The 18,023-nt window shown below is 41.1% G+C and overlaps 1 protein-coding gene across 4 annotated transcripts in view; it reads right to left on the reverse strand.

Moving 5' to 3' along the window:
* Positions 1 to 18,023, reverse strand: part of CADM2 (cell adhesion molecule 2) — a 1,574,179-nt gene that overhangs the window by 1,056,764 nt on the left and 499,392 nt on the right. The gene's annotated exons all lie outside the window — the stretch shown is intronic.

An 18,023-nucleotide genomic window follows, 5' to 3' on the forward strand; every position in this document is an offset into this window, starting at 1 on the left:
ATTCATTTTTAGAGTATTCATTCATTTTTTCTTTAACATCAGAAAAAAAATAGCTAGCCTAATAATCATACTCTTCTGAAAATGCTTTAAATTGTATTGGCATATGAGTTGGAACATTCTTGGTTCACTGCATTTTGCCATCCTAAACCAATGGTTCCATAAGTGATCAACATGGTTTGGGGCTTGTGCAGTTTCACCCAAGAGGAACAGAACACTAATCTCTCTCTGTGGGTGTGCAATGGGGCAAAAATTTGCAATCTGTTCTACAAAGTCGAACTTAAAAGGCTTTGCAAAGGAACCCCTGATGTCAACTTTTCAGTGCATCCTCCTAATTCCTAGCACTTGCGACCATTTATTTCATGAAATGCCAATTATAATATAAATGGAGGGAAATGAGAGATACAGCTATATTAAATGTTATATTAAATTCATTAGTCTCAATTACCAAATATGCATACGATGGCTGAAAATTTCATGTAAAAACTTTAATCAACTAGACACTTATGCACTGCAATATACTTCAGATAAGTTACCCCTTACCTACTAAGTCCTTATGTCTACATTCCATAGTCAGGGCCTGTTTTACATAAAGCCAGACAAGCTACAGCCTAGGTCCTCACACTACAAGGAGCTTCACACTTCACTAGCTTGGAAAACTATTAAACCTAAATTTTACTTCCTATTTAATCAAAAGGGAAGGGAGTGTTCTTAAACTTTGACATCTTAGGAGCCACAATACACATAAACCAGGCTCCGTCCATAGGAGTACTTCGTATAATTATATTACAATCAAGCAGCTACACCAGAGCTATAGGAGCCTCAGGATGTGTTCACAATTTCTTTGCTAATTATTACTATATATATATATATATTTTTTTTTTTTGCTATGCTGAAACTTATAGAAAGAGTCAAAGATCAAACTACCTTTAAAAATAAGAACAGTTCACACTGTTTTATGACAGACAAAGTAAAAATTCAAGTTATATGGAACGTCACCAAATATGAAAAAATTCCTTCTTGACCTATCTGTTGTCTTTGATACTGTTATTCACAGCTTACTCCTGGATACGCTGTCCTCGCTTGGATTCAGCAAATCTGTCCTTTCCTGGTTTGCCTCCTACCTCTCCCTTCGCATACAGTTAAAGCTCCTATTGCTGACCTACAAGTGTGTTCATTCTGCTGCCCCTCAATATCTCTCCTTTCTTCTCTCTCCTTATACACCTCCCAGAGACCTCTTTTCCTTAGAAAAGCTGCTCTTAGCTGTACCTTTCTCCTCCACTGCTAATTCCAGACTTTGTTCATTTCATCTAGCTACCTCCTATGCCTGGAATAAATTACCTGAGTTTGTCCACCAAGCCCCTTCCCTTGTTTAAAAGCAGACTGAAAACCTACCTTTTTGATATAGCCTTCAATCCTTAACCCTACTCCCCACTCCCCACCAACCCAGCCAGCAGATTTACCGTTCCCCTTAACTGTATCCATGACATCCTGTTTGGCTGTCTTTTCTGTTTAGATTGTAAGTTCTTTGAGCAGGGACTGTTTTCTTTGTGACTCTATACAGCACTGCATACGTCTGATAGCACTATAGAAATAGAGAGGCATAATAAAATCATCTAAGTTCCCTTTTAGTCTATGTCAGTAGATGCTGAAGTTGGCAGCAGGGAAATGTCTATTCTCAACCCATCCCATAGGAGGGGCCTCAGGCAACTGGGACAATTCCGGTTGCCCAGTTGCCTAAGGCCCATCCTATGGGTGGGCCTTAGGCATCTGGGCCAATCAGGTCCTAGGCCCCTCCCTGGTGCATCCCACAATGCACCAGGAAGGGGTAGTCCCACCATTCTAAGGATGGCGAGCCTGCCGGCCGGCCAGACCAAGGACCTATCCGTCCAGCCAACTGAAAGGTTAGTGTGGGGAGTTCCGGGGTAGTGGGGGGGTTAGTGGAAGGGGAGGGCGTTCGGAGGTTCGGGGGGGTTCATGGGGTGGTGGGGGGTAATCTTCAGCAGGATGGCTTGAGATCCCTCCTGCCGGTATTGTTGGGGGGGCGGGGGTTCGTCTTCTGGCAGGATGGCTTGGAATCCCTCCTGCCGGTATTGTTGGGGGGCTGTCTTCCAGCAGGAGGGCTTGAGATCCCTCCTGCCGGTTCAGGGTTTTGTCGGGAGGGGGGGGGGAATCACGATAGCGGCAGGTTCAATCCCCATGTCATTCCTTGTGACCTTGGGCAAGTCATCTAATTCTCCATTGTCCCAGGTATCGTAGGTAGATTGTGAACCTGCCAGGACAGATAGGGAAAATTACTTAAAATACCTGAATGTAAAAAAAGCCTACTTGATGGTCTTGCGAAGGTCAGTATACAAGTACCTTAATAACAAACATAATACATACAAATGCCTTTGAACACTGTTCAGCTTCTATATTAAAAGTATGCACATACTGCATATATATATATATATATACATGCTTTTGCCTTTTCTACAATTTTAATAAATGTTTCGTAAACACCATCACTTCCAGCAGATTAAAAGTAGCGGCTATTTTAAGCCCCGAAAGCCCCCCCTTAAGTCTTACTTAGTGGTCTAGAGGGTTTTCAGGCAGGAGCGATCTTCCCACACTCCTGCACTGTGCAGATCGCTCACAGGAAATGGCTGCCTTGAGCTCCCGTAGTCTCTTGAGCCATTTCCTGTGAGTGATCTGCATGGGGCAGGAGCATGGGAAGATTGTTCTTGCCCCAAAAATCCGCTAGACCACCAGGTAAGGCTTAATGGGGGGCTTACAGGGCTTAAAATAGCCTGAAAAATTATTTATTTTTTTGTTTTAAAACCACGAATAAGTGAATCCGTAGATATGAAATTTGTGAATATGGGGGTGGGGGGGTGGAGAAGTGTATATTAATTTTTCTAGGTAAGCATAACTTTACGTCTCATTTTTCACACTGTTTAAAGCCTGCACAGAATTCAATATCCACTGCTATTCAGCTCTATATAACATTGTGAAAAACAAAATCATTAATTTATTTATTTTGTATTTATTAGGTATTTATATACCGCCTATCAAGGGCCCCCTTTTATCAAGCCACATTAGTGGTTTTTATCGCCAGCCGACGCTCATAGGAATTCTTTGAATGTTGGAGCTTTTACCGAAGTAGCCAGCGTTAAAAAAACCCTAACGCGGCTTTATAAAAGGGATGGCCAGGTTATCTAAGCAATTTACAATCAGGTACTCGAGTGTTTTCCCTATCTGTCCCTATCTGCCACAGTCTATTTAACATACCTACTACTACTGCTACTACTACTACTACCGCACTATTAATTATTTCTATAGCGCTACCAGATGCACGCAGCGTTGCACAGAGTCACAAAGAAGAATAAAACAGTCCCTGCTCGAAAGAGCTTACAATCTAAACAGCCAAGGCAGACAAACAGGATGTCATGGATACAGTTAAGGGGAACGGTTAATCTGCTGGCTTTGTTGGAGGGCAGAGGGAGTACAGGACAATCAAGTCATTGTGGCATCACTGATGAGGTTGGCTCTTAGGCATTGGTGGAATGAGGCATTATGACATCACAATCTCAGCTCTGCTTCCCAAAGACAAACTCTTCACACTCCTACTACTTTGAATTATTTATATATCACTGCCAGACACACGCAGCGCTGTACAGAGTCACAAAGAAGACAGTCCCTGCTCGAAAGAGCTTACAAGCTAAACAGCCAAGACAGACAATGTCAGGGATACAGTTAAGGGGAAGGGTTATCAGCTGGCTGGGTTGGACTGTGAGCTAATGGCTCACAATAGAGTACTACCTTCACCACATGGCTTGATCTTTATACATCTACTCCCATCACATTCTCTGCTGTTCAACCCTTTATATAATTCTTCATTTTTCACATCCTAGTTCTCATAATTTTCCTGCTATGGGCATGGCAGATGATTGCTATGAAAGATTCTAGCCTTCACATACAATGCAGCAGCTGCTATTTGTTTTCAATTATGCAACAGCAAAACATGCATAGCCAGACATAATATTTCATATTTTTTCTCCCAGCTTTTGGCTACTCAGAGTGGATTTTTGCCCAGACATTCTGCTGATAGACCAGTTGGCTGTGATATCCTTATCAAGGTCAATCCATTAGATCAGATAGCCACGGTACATGAACCCTCTTTGTTTGCCAGTATAAATGTAAATATGGATAGATTTCTCAGACTTCCAAGAATAACAATTTACCAAAACATAAACAATTATTTAGAAAGTATAAACATACACAAAAGGGGTCAATATTTAAAGCTAGTTATCTGGACAGCAACACCTGCTACAGAATAACCAGCACTCTCCGAACCCAGATGGTGATATTCAAAGGCATGATCTGGACAATGTCACCGAGTATCAAGTCAGACCACCTCAGTACCATCTAGGTAATGCTGGGAGAGTCTAAGGGTGCAGCTAGAAGTTATCCCACTACCACCTAAACTCAGGGCCACTATCCAGTTGCCTATTTGGACAACTCAAGAATAGAAAAAAAAACCAAAAACAACTATTCTGGCCAGCATTTTAAAAAAACAACACTGACCACTGTGGATTTAATACTCCTCCCAAAATATTTTACTGGTACTTAAATGCATTTTCTTCATTTGAATGCCTTTTAACACATCCTTTAACACAACAGTTCACGAGAGTTAACAATTCTCTAATCAGCATGCACCAAAAAAGAAGCCCATGGGAATATAATAGGTTTCTTAGCATTTAGCACACAGTAAATATTAGTGCATGCTAAATTGATTAGAAAACCTTAGAAAAAGGAGCCTCAAGTTAATTGAGGATCTGTGTCCGGCATTACCCTCAAACTATGAACCATCTCATTTTCCTAAAATGCTAATCTTCTAAGAAAACCATTTTCAAATGGCAGCCACGTATGTATTCAGACACTCCATAGTAGGTCCCTGACCTAACTAAATGGTAGTGAGCATAATATTAAACTGTTCCACCAAAACAATCATTAGTGTTAAGATGACATTAAGCAAACTGGGTTAAACCTTAATGTGAATGAGGTCCTAAAATTTCCCCTTCCATGAAATGATGTATGGTCTACCTTTCAAAAAAAGATTGTACTCATTTACAATCTATCCCCCAAATACCAATGAGAGCAAGCCACAGCAACAATAAATTTATTCTTGTATACCATCCAACCACGAAGTTCCAGGCGGTTAACAATATATTCGGACAGACCGAAGGTCCATCAAGCCCAGTATCTCGTTTCCAACAGTGATCAACTCAGGTCACAAGTACCTGGCACAGTCCCAAAAAGTAAAACAGATTTTATGCTGTTTATCCTAGGATGGCTTATGGACTTTTCTTTTAAAAAATGGTCTAAACTTTTTTTTTTTAACCCTGCTATGCTAACTGGTTTCACCACATTCTCTGGCCACAAATTCAAGAGTTTAATTACAAGTTGAGTGAATAAATATTTTCTCTGGTTTGTTTTAAATCTACCATTTTGCACCTTCATTGCAAGCCACCTTATCCAAGTATTTTTGTAAAGAGTAAGTAAGCAAATCACTATCTACCTGTTCCACTCCACTCAGTATTTTTTACACCTCTATCATATCTCTCCTGAGCCATCTCTTCTCCAGGCTGGGAAATGTGCCCTGAACATTAAAATATTAAAATATATATTATTAGCAAAAAAAGAGATACAGGGGGAAAACATCATAAAAAATGTTCAAACTGATTCTTCTAGCTGTGAAAACACATTTTCTTACCATTAACCCCCTCTTTTGCCAAGGTATGCTAATTGAATTAGCACGCACTAAACGCTAATGTGTGCATGTTAGTCTATAGACGCATTAGCGTTTAGCGCACGCTAAATCAGTTTACGCGTACTAAATCGGTTAGTGCACCTTAGTAAAAGAGGGGGGGGGGTAAATGTTTCTACTTATTTATATTTTTTTAATTTATATTCTTTATTCATTTTTAAAACTTCAATTGTGCACAAAAGATGATGCATTTACATAAATTAATATCATTACAGCACAATATACTTAATAGAATAAAGATAAAACTTATTTTCTCCCACCCATTTTCAATTTACAAACATCTCATAAAATACTTGTAATCAACCCTTCTATATTTCTTAACAAATGCCAATACATATCCCCTCCCCTATCCCTGGATGTGCATGTTTTCCCCAAATTATACAAATAAATCAATCTTTATAATATATAGTTAATGGTTCCCAAACTTCCATAAATTTTTTATAATAACCCTTCTGAATGGCCATAAACTTTTCCATTTTAAAGATATATCATAGGGATTCCCACCAGAATGAATAATTTAATCCATCCCAATTTTTCCAATTCTTTAAAATAAACTGAATGGCAACTCCCGTCATTATAAACAAAAGTTTGTTATTTTTTTTGCTGAAATGTAACTTTTTGCCCTCATAGATGTTCCAAATAAAATGGTATCATACGATAGTGCCACTGGATTTTCTAATAAATTATTAACCTGATCCCAAATCGATCTCCAGAATTTTAGTATCAAAGGACAATAGTATAGTAAATGATCTAACGTTCCAACTTCCAGATGACAATGCCAACATCTATTAGATTTAGAACTATCTACTCTATGCAAACAAACTGGGGTCCACAATACTCTATGTAAAAATTTGGAAGTTCAAAATAGCTTGCCGGTCTTATGTTTTCAGGTAGACTTCCTGGGTCACCAGGCCGCTCAGTGGTATAAATTAATATCTGGATTTTTGAATAAGAAACCAAAAACTGGTCTGCATGACTTTTGGAGCATTGAGATAACGCATCAAATTATTGCATCTCAATGGCCACGAATTTGGTCTTGGAGGATGAGAAACATGGTTTCTATTTATTTCTAAATTTGCACATTCAATATTGCATATTTGATTTGTTAAAGCACCTTGACAAATTTAGCAAAAGGATTAGGATTTAATTTATTCCTTTTCCAGTAGTTGCTCAAGGCAAGTTACATCTAAGTATAATGGTTATTTCACTGTCCCTGGAGGACTTACAACCTGAGGCAACAGAAGGCTATGGGGCTCATAATCGAAACAGAAATACATCTAAAAACACACCCAAATTGGCATTTCGATGATCTAAAAGACAGGTTGTCCAAGTGCCAATAATCAAAATGTGTTTTTGGACATATTCATGGACCTTTTAGGCCTTTGAATGCCACTGTGCGCTGTGACCGGGCACGGCCAAGCAAGTAGCCTTACCCAGTGCATATAAACCTCAGCTGAGCAGTTATGCGAGGTTCTAATGGTAGCTTGGTATTGGAATAAAGGAAAAGCAACCAGTTCAGAGTCAGAGGTGCAATTTCTCAAGAATACTTTATTGAACAAAAAATCAAAACAAAACCTTCAATAGGCTCCTTCAGGTTTGAATCACCTAGTATCCTGGTAGCATTTAGAACACAAACAATAGTCAGTTCCCAGCTTACCGTCTCCAAAAGTGAAAAAAAAAACAAAAGACTGGTTCTTAATGTAAAGCTTTCCTCAAACACAAAAACTTTCCAGCCTTGTCTTAAGGTAGTACACATTCCACATTTTCTCCCAGCTGCCATAACAGGAAAAGATCAGCTTGTTTCCACACTTTCAATATTGGGCTGCTGTTTCCTCTATCTCCATATCATGTGCAAAGTCTTCATCAGCTAACTCAATGTCCTGCTCAAACAGTTTCACCACTCTCTGTGACTTCTATATCACTCACCTCTGCCTGGTCTGGTAGCCAGGAGGTAGACTGTGGTTTCTTAATTCCTTGGGCTGGCAATCTGTGACTTGCAACCAGCTGACTGGCTCTGGCTTGCTGGGTTGGGAGCCGGTGTGTACTCTGAGGCCGGTGCTCCCCCTGCTTCTGTTGCTGGCTTCCCTGCTTTGAGAAAGTTACTCCCTTTTCTCTCACTGCAGGAAGCTGATTTATCCTTCCTGAAGGTGTGTTTGAGTAGCCTGCTCTCACAGAACTCCTCACCTGGCCTAAACCAATTTGGGACTGATTGGAAGTGGCTTGTAAACCAGCCCTGCTCTTTCCTGCCCCTGGCTCTAGGCCTGTTGGGAAATGTAGTCTTTCCACTTGTTTCTTTATACCTGGCTTAGGTAAAGCTAAATCAGATCTGCCCGCTTTAGGCAGGGCTTTAGGAGGTTTCAGTGTTGGAAGGCTTGGCTTATAAGTATTCCTAAGGGCTGCTTTGGGACTCTCCCTAGCCAGTTTAGGAATACTTGCAAGGGTTTTAACCCTATTTCCCTTCTTTGGCAGAACAGGGGCGACCCTGTGACAGCGCCCAGAGCTGAAAGGGGTGTTTTAGGAGGAGTGGTGAGGGCAGGATTTGGGCAGGACATGGGCCGATCTAGACTTAGGGCTCCTTTTAGGAAACCGCGGCAGTGGCTTTAACGTGCGTGACTTTTAATCACGTGCTACTCCCGCGCTATCCGAAAAACTACTGCCTGCTCAAGAGGAGGCAGTAGCGGCTAGAGCGTCCGGCGGTTTAGCGTGCACTATTACGTGTGTTAAACCGTGGCTTCATAAAAGGAGCCCTTAGTGGTATCTAGTTGTTCAATGGTACCCAGCTGATAGACACCCGCGCTGAGCAGTGCCTACAATGTAGGTGCCATTTTTAGAATCCGGCCCTAACTCATTAAGTACTTGTTACCCTATGAGTTAATGCACAATAAGTCAATTAGTAAATGCTAAAAATATTTTAATTAAAATCAGCACGTGAAATGAAGTGGAAAAATGAAAAAAAGTTAAAAGCTGAAACCAAACCAAAACTTTTTGCTTCTGTAGTACATCTCTCTTTTACACATTTAACTACTGGAAACTAGGAACAGTATGTTAACAGAAGCTAGTCCTCCAGCTATAATTGAAACAGTATTTTATCTGAATGGGACACAAAAATGTCTTTTATGACAATGCACCTTTATAAAAGTCCAGAGAAAATTTACAAGGCTATTCAATATTAAAAACAAACGTGCAATAGCTTATTTGTTAATACAGAAATGGAGAGGATATTAATCACCATCCATGTTGCTAGAAAAATGCATCATACTAGAAATACAAGATGCTATTTAACATCAGAATTTAATTTACATTTTGATGTTCTTCACTGGATTAATTTTAGAAATGTCTGCAAAGAAAAGGTGGTAGACTAAGTTAAAAGATTAAGCTGGTCTGAAAACACTGAGTCATTTTACTAACACATTTTGTTACATTCTCATGCAAAGAACAGTAACACGGAAGTAACAGACAATTTGTTTTGAGCTAAGAATATGCTATATTTTAATATAACACATGGAAAAAATAAGTAATGGGCCTTATGTAAGATTACAACTAGATTTTTTATTTTATTTTATTTATACAGTTTTAAATATATACCACCAAGCAAATCAACAGAAAAGCAGCCAACAACACCAAAAAAATAGGCAATGAATTGTAAGATAAAAATTGTTAACCTACTCAAATCCACAGTGTCGGTATCTAAAAATTAGAAACTGGATGTATCAAATTTAAGAAATCAAAAAATTAACAGGAATACTTCCCTAGTTAAAACACAGACCTACAGTATATATTCTTACTAGGCTGTAAACTAACACCCTTCTTCATAAGATGAGGTATAACAAACACTAATCCACCTGTGGGCTAGGAAAGCATTGAGATGGGCAGGTTAAAAAAATATATAGTGGTTGGGCCAGACCCCCTTGTCTAGGGAAAGACCCAGCCAGGACCGCAGGCAAGAATTTTGTGCCTTTTGGTTAAATTGGTAGAAAAAAGAAAACACGGACCACTGGACTCAATTCCAAAAACAAAGGTCACAGTTTATTGTCACACCCTTCCAACAACATAAAAAAAGGAATATCAAAATTAACCCAGGTGATGACTTTTGCAAAATTCAGTTCCCTTTCCAACATGGGTGAGGCAATGATTTAGCTGTGCTGCTTTCTCTCTCAAAATTCATTTATAACAAGGCTCCATTTGCACTCTGCATTAAAGCAGAAAAAAAAACCAACAACAATATTGCAATCTGCATTTGAGCCCCTTAGCCTGGAGCACTGTGCTTGCCCACCGGGTAGCTGGAACACTGTGCTTGCCCATCAATTCAGAAGCTGATACATTACAGCCAGTCCAAAAAGAATAAAAACACATTTTTGCTAGCTCTCCAATTTTTAGCTTTCTCTGTCCTCTCTTACTGGGACTCTTCACATTCTGCCTAGCAGTCTGGGTAGAAACAAACCCCTCCTTTGCATAAAGTTGTTTATGCCCACCCGTGTTTCCAGAGACCCCCTTTCCACTTTAAGGAAGCTTGGGAGATTATTCTAGGGAACTGCCAATCCCCTTGACTCTTCTGCTCTGCCCCCCTTTGTCAGCACTCTTCAACCCAGACAGGCACACACGCCCCAACCTACTTGTTATCCTGGCTGCCTAATGTCAGAGAGCAGTGCTAACAAACAATTAAATTAGAGCTCCATACATTCTTCTGGCATATTATAATCCAACTGTGCATTGGTATCACCCTCCCATACAATATTACTGGTGTCACAATCATAATCACTTGTCGCCATACATTCTTCTTTTACACTTTCCACTTCCCATCTCCCTCTCTGAGAGTTAGAGTAGCTATCTTGCCAATCTTTACCTTCCCCCTCTGTGGCATAACTTTGCCTTTCAATTGGAAACTCCTCTGGAAGGACCCAGTACTTAGCTGCTTGGGGAACTTTTGTTTGCCCTTCCCTGTGGGGAAAAAAAGCTGCAGTTCTTCCTCTTTGGAGAGAACCCTAAAGCTGGAGCTGTGCGCCAGGCTGTAATCTCCCTTCTAGTGTCAGATGGATTTAATTTATTCACCTGCTGCCTGACGGCTTGTAGGTTACATTCCTTCAGCTTTCCAGGAGTAACATCTCCCCCCTTCTGAAATGTTTCTCTCTCTGTTCTCTCAGGGGAAACTGTTCTACTGCTTTCTCTGCTCTTGGGAAAGAAGTAATAGCAATCAGCTTGTGTTTTGGGAGCCCTCCTTACTTGGTTTTCTAGTGGGTGACTCTCCTGTCTCTTCCCTGTTTGTTATAACTTTGGCAAAGCCCTGTTATCTGGCTGCAGCATTGGCTTGGTCCTAGGGAGTATAGATAAGAGTGAAAGTGAAATCAGGGACATGTTAGTCCAAGTTTATGTGGATAATGCCAAGAAGAAAATGGCAGTGTACAAATGAATTAAACGTTTTTATGATGGGCGAGAAAGCGTCACTCATGAGGAGAGGTCAGGGCAGCCAATAATGAGCAGAACTGATGAAAACATTTCAAAACTTTGTTTAACTCTTCGTCAAAATCGTCAGCTGACTGTGAGAAGCATAACAGGAAAATTCTTAACTGAAAATCTTGGCATGAAAAATGTGTGCGCAAAAATTTTCCCAAAGGAACTCACCAATGAATAAAAGCAAAGGAGAGTCAAAGTTTTCCCAGACCAGGGGTGCCCAATAGGTCGATCGTGATCGACCGGTAGCTCGCCAAGGCAAAGTGAGTCGGTCATCCAGGACTCACTTTGCCTTGGCGATCTATCGGGCCAATCAGTCTTCCTCTCCCCGATGTCAATTCTGCCGTCGGAGAGGAGGTTCGGACCAGCCAATCGCTGCCTGGCTGGGCGGAACTTCCTCTCCGACGGCAGAATTGACGTCGGGGAGAGGAATGCTGGTCGGCCTGAAGCAGGGAGAGCATGGGGCGTCGGCAGTGTCGGCTTTGGGGCCTGTTATCCATTGGTGGCGTTTGGGTCCTGTTCCCCAATGGCAGCGGCAGTGGCAGTGGCTTGGGGAAGGGCAGGGAGAAAGAAAGAAAGGGGGCAGGCAGGGAAACAGAAGGAAAGAAGAGAAACAGAAAAAAAGAAAGGGGGCATGAAGAGAGAAAGAAAGAAAGGTCAGGGAGAGAGGAAGAAAAAGTTGGGGGAGGGAATGAGGTGTGGAGGAGAGGAAGCATACAGGCTGAAGGAAAGATTGGATGCACAGTCAGAAGAAGAAAGTGCAACCAGAGACTCATGAAATCACCAGACAAGGTAGGAAAATGATTTTATTTTAAATTTAGTGATCAAAATGTGTCTGAATTTATATCTGCTGTCTATATTTTACAATATGGTTCCCTTTTATTAAACCGCAATAGTGGTTTTTAGCGCAGGGAGCCTATGAGTGTCGAGAGCAGCGCTGGGCATTCAGCGCAGCTCCCAGCGCTTAAAACTGCTATTGTGGTTTAGTAAAAAGGGAGGGGGGTGGGTATTTGTCTATTTTTGTATGGTTGTTACTGAGGTGATAGTGCATAGAGTCATCTGCTTTGACCTCTTTGAAAAAACCCCGGAATAGGAATGATAATTAACAATTCTATGCGTACAGTGTGCGTTGTGTTTTTTTTTTTAATTTTATTGTTGATAGATCATTTTGACTTGGTCATTTTAAAAGTAGCTCGCGAGTCAAAAAAGTGTGGGCACCCCTGGCCCAGACCTTTCAGAGAGGCAAGATGATGTTTTGGGCCATGTTATCGTTGATGATGAAACATGTGTGTACCGATATGACCCTGAAACAAAGCGTCAAAGTGTACAATGGAAGTCAGCCAATTTTCCACGACCAAAAAAAGTTCTGCCAGTCCAAATCAAGAGTCAAAATGATGTTGCTAACCTTTTTTGATATCAGAGGGATTATTCATGATATAATTTGTACCAACTGGACAAACAGTTAACTATGTTTATTATTTGGAAGTGCTGAAAGGGCTGCATGAAAAAGTTAGACGAAAACAACCTGAACCAGCAGTTGATAATGAAAAGATTCATGTTGATTGAATTAAATTAAACCTTAGTAAACATAGGTAACTGGAACATCTCCAAAACTAATATTTCCCTGTGCATTGCTACATAATTCTGTCATGAAATATATAATGCCAATAACATGGCATAGATGTTGACACACAAGAATTTGCAACGCTTGATTAAAAGTCACATTTTAAATGAAAACTGAAACCTTACATGCATTGTGCTTACTAGTTTTGGCAACCTGGTTTCAATGAATCACCGTTTATCAGAGTGGTTAGTGCAGTGGGCTGAAAATCAGGAAAACTGGGTTCAATTCCCACTGTAGCTCCTTGGGACTCTGGGCAAGTTACTTATAAGTCCATTGTCCCAGGTACAAAACATAGGGATCTTTTTATTAAAGTGTACTAACAGATTTAGCACATGCCAAATGCTAAGATGCCCATTTTATTCATATAGACTTCTAAGCATTTAGCATGCTCTAAATCCATTAGTGTGCCTTAGTAAAAAGAGCCCATAGTTTATGATTTGTATTTATTTATTTAAAACATTTATATTCCGCATTTCCAAAACTGTATGTGGATTTCAAAAGAAACACACATTCGGTACAGATCAAGTACCTACATATAATAAATAACTGATAAGATAGGGCAGCAGGAAGGGAGGGAGGACATACATTTACAAGCCAACCTCATGCTAGGGTCTCTAAGGGCTCCTTTTACAAAGGCACGCTAGTGCCTTAATGCGCGGAATAGCGCGTGCTAAATTGCCGCATGCACTAGCCGCTACCGCCTCCTTTTGAGCAGGCGGTAGATTTTTGGCTAGCGCACGCTATAGCGCACGATAATCCGATGCATGCGCTAAAACACAGCGCACCTTCGTAAAAGGAGCCCTAAGTTCCATCACTAGGAAATGGCAAGGAACCTTATCCTGTATGTTTGATTAGATTGTAAGCTCTACTGAGCAGGGACTCTCTCTTGAATGTTTTAATGTATAGTATTGTGTATTTCTAGCAGCACTATAGAAATGATAAGTAGTAGCAGTAAATGTAAACCCCTTTGGTTCTACCACAGAAAGGGAGTATATCAAATCAATGATCCTTTGCTATTTACACTATCCAAAAATATTTTCTGTAAAAACAATCCTCTCTACCCCATATCTATATAATGTAGATATATCTATATGCACATAGATCTGTCCTGCATAACATTTTGGATTGGTTATATAGCAATTTAAAATAAACTGGACATTCAAACAAAGTTATAAAACCTAGCTAATCCTATATAATAAAAAGCTAGCCGCGCATGCACACTCAGACCTGCGTGATCTGTCTTCCCTGATCCGTAGGTCCGTGGCCAGAGTGCGTATGCGGCGGACAGATCGGAAAAGCACAGCACAGCCGGCAACTCCCCCCCCCTCCCGCCCTCACTCACTGCCAAAACCATCACCTCCTCCTTCTCGCCGGCTCACCCGCTTCTAAAAATAAAGAGAAAAGCGCTGCACTGCGCTAACGCTGGCTTTGCTGTCTTCTGTCCACTGCGGCCCGCCCTCTCTGGCTACTTCCTGTTTCCGCTAGAGTTGGCCGCAGTGGATAGAAGACGCCGAAGCCAACGGCTGTAGCCGCCGATCTCCGTTCCTCCGGGGAGGAGGGGGGGTATGGGAGGAGAGGGATCGCGGCCACTCAGCGCCCCCATTGAGGAGCCCTGCAACTTTCCGCTGCCCGGGACCCGACTCATTTGCCGCCCCCCCTCTTCCCTTACCGTGGGCCCGACTGGCGATTTAAGCAGCGTGTCAGCGTGTGAAGAGTGCTGACACGCTGCTTAAATCGCCAGTCGGGCCCTCGGGAAGGGAAGGGGGGGCCGCGCTTGTAGTCGCGACTGTGGGAAGGGAAAGGAGGTAGAGGAAACGCTACAAGAAGAAACACAGGGGAAGGTGCACAGGGAACTGGTGTGGGGGGAGGGAAATGGAGGGGGAAGGAATGCTGCTTTGGACAGACAGACAGAGGGAGGAAGAACACAGAAAGAAAAGAAGAAAGACACAGGGGCAGGGAGATATACAGAAAGACAAACAGACAAAGGGGGCCAGGAACAGAGACAGACAGAAAGAAAGACAGCGGGAGTCGCGTCAGGAGGGGTGCGGGATGCCGCAGAGGGAACTTTTCCAATGGGTGCAACTGGGCGGCTGTCGGGAGCCTCTGATCAGAGACAGAGCAAGGTAAGTGTATCATAGGGATAAGAAGGAGGAGGGGGGAGAAAAAGGAAGGGACGCCTACTGCTGGACAGGGGGAGAAGGAAAGAGGTGCTGATGGACAGGGGGGGGTGAAGAAAAAGGAACGGAGGCCTAATGTTGGACAGGGGGAGAAGGAAGGTGCTGCTGGACAGAGGGGAGGTAAAACAAAGGGAGAAGAGCTGCTGCTGCATAAGGAGAGCTGTGAAGGGGTGGTGGTGGACACAGGGGAGGTAAAAGGAAGGGAGAATATACAGGGTGAGCAGGCAAGGGGTGGTGATGGACAGCCAAGGAAAAAGAAAGACAGAAAGAAAGAAAGCGGCTAAGGAGAGAGAGAGAAAGAAATAGAGAGACACACACACATATATTCTAGCACCCGTTAATGTAACGGGCTATAAGACTAGTTACAAATAATATACCAGTTGACTTCTACACCCAGCATGCTTATAAGAAAAATCTGTTTTTTTAAGAGAAAGTATTTATATATATTCCCTTTGCAAATTATTTCACAGAAAATGGATGTACACATTTTAACTGACTATTTAATGTGCATCAATTTCCTATTTTAATTTTGGAGCTATGCACCTATTTTATAAAGTGTGGACTCAATTCTATAAAGGTCCCCTAAAAAATCAGCAGAGACTAGTGTGACAGTAAGTGCAATTCTATAACAGTTAGGCACACTATACAGAATCTCAGTTGGCTCCGTTTACAGAATCCAGACCTGTTATCAGTGGTCGTCTTAAAAATGGCCACTGATCGTGTGTCAATTACATAATGGCGCTGTTTACAGAATTGTGGCTACGTGAAAAATAGGTGCCAGAAAAGTAAGTCATGGTTTTCAAGGCCTACACTTCCGGTGCCTACCTTTCACGAGAATCACATCTGTGGAGGCACCTTATGATGTTTAACGCCACTTAAGGCATTAACCACACCTACATTAGCATTAGGCATCGTAAGGCACTTCCACACTCTTTTTTTTCTCATGACATTTTAATTGGTTTTTAATTGGCAAAGCCAATTAGTGTGCCAATTAAACCAATTAAGTTAGAACCAGACCCTTAGTGCTGCCTAAGTGGTGTTAGGCATTCCAGGCGTCCTATCTTTAGGCATACTGTATTTATGTCAGCGTTTTCTTCATCTAAATTCCAGCCCCTAATTCAAAAAGAGGCACCTGACTTGGTTGGTTGATTTGAATTTTGTTTTATTTGTTTTCAGATTTTAGATTGCTATCGTAAAGATTTTAAAGAATGCTGTTTTGTTAAATTATTTGTCTGTTATATTATGTGTATGTATACTGTAACCCACTTAGATTGCTGGAAATGCGGAATATAAGTCTTTTAAATAAAATAAATAAAACACACCCTCAATCAACCCCTAACCTATTTTTTATAGAATTGTGTTATTTCAATTAAGTCTAATTAAAGGCAATTATGAGGTATTAAGTGCCAATTAAGCCTGTTAATCAATCAAGTTAGGCATGCCAATGTAGCACCTAACTTTAGGTGGACTATATAGAATTTAACAGTGTATGCATATGTCCAATCATTATCACAAACCTGCCTCTGGAACACTTCACTCAACTTGAATAAACTTAACTTTATGTATAGAATGTGAATACGCACATTTAAGTATATGTACTCTGAGACATTTTAGAAAAGGCTATTTCTGTATTGAGATAATGAATGCGGGCAATAGGAGTTCTGGGCCTCAAGTAAAGTTGTTAAGATGATAGATCAGCTGAACTAAGGATTAGAACAAAAAGCATTTATTCAGGGCAGGAAATACAACATAATTCTGCCTTCTAGACTTCCAAACAGAATAACATCAATCACCAAGCAATGTGGCATACACTTCAGACTGGCTCCCTCTGAGTTTGGGGGTTTTAATTTCTGAGCTTCAGCCTCTCTTCTATATTCTTCACCTGCATTCTTCTGAAGGTGGTCTGTTCTCGCTCATCTTTAAGGGATCTCCTGTACACTTTGCATGAAAGTAACAAATGTTCATGGGTTCGACTACGGGTGGGTTAACTTGGCCAAGCACGTATGAGTTGTGAGATAGAAAGGGGAAGGAGGCAGGGTAGGAAAGGGTTAATGATTAAGGGTTAGAAGAAGGAATTGGAATTCTGAGAGGAGGTTTGGATTGGTGAGTAAGGAAAGGGGAGGGGCAAAGGGTAGTGTTGTGAGGAAAATATTTTAGGCAGGCTTTTGATTTTTGGTGAGGGAGTGTTGGCTGGAAGAAAGGCTTTTAAGGGGGAAAGATGGTGGAAAAACGGTCCCGCCCAGCTGTCCCTGAGGTAGAAGTAGCATTAGAGAATGGGGCTGGGTGAGCTTCACTATATAGAGTCACAGCTTTGGTGGAAATGGGAGGGGTTTGGTTGAGGGTCATTAAGTTGGATAATGAAGACTATGTTGTTTGCATCACCGCCTTGAGCAATTTGGCTTTTTTGGGCTCACTGGTACCGTGGGCCTGTGGGGAGTAGAAAACCATAACAGCTAGTTTGATACTGTCTAGCTGGGACTAGAAAGGGATATGACACATTGTTTATGATATGTAAATTGATGTTGATGTACTGACATATTTTGTTTGTGTGGTTAAGATATTAATAAAGTTGCAGCCATGTCAATGACACCATAAATTATATTGGGTGATAATGGGGTATGTTAAAGAAGTAAGTGATGAGTATGAGGATGAGTGCATGTGAGTGCCTAATTTAAACACTATTTTATTCCCACAATACTTTTTAATAATTGAAAGGCTTATTTCCAATACCCTCTAATCCAATGAAACTAATACGGACTTAGAAGGTTTTGTGGAAAAAAAAAAGTCCTTTGATTATTCCTCCAAAATACAAAGAAAAATCATATTAGGATGAATAAAATAAAACTTGCAGTGCTATCTATCTGACGTGATATATATTGCTGAATATGGTTAGCTGCACCAAAGTCAGTTAAACTGACTGCATTGCGTCCTTATTTATTTATTTAATTTTAATTTGTTTTCTATCCCG

The sequence above is a fragment of the Geotrypetes seraphini genome, chromosome 4 (assembly GCF_902459505.1).
Source record: "Geotrypetes seraphini chromosome 4, aGeoSer1.1, whole genome shotgun sequence".
Classification (NCBI taxonomy): Eukaryota; Metazoa; Chordata; class Amphibia; order Gymnophiona; family Dermophiidae; genus Geotrypetes; species Geotrypetes seraphini.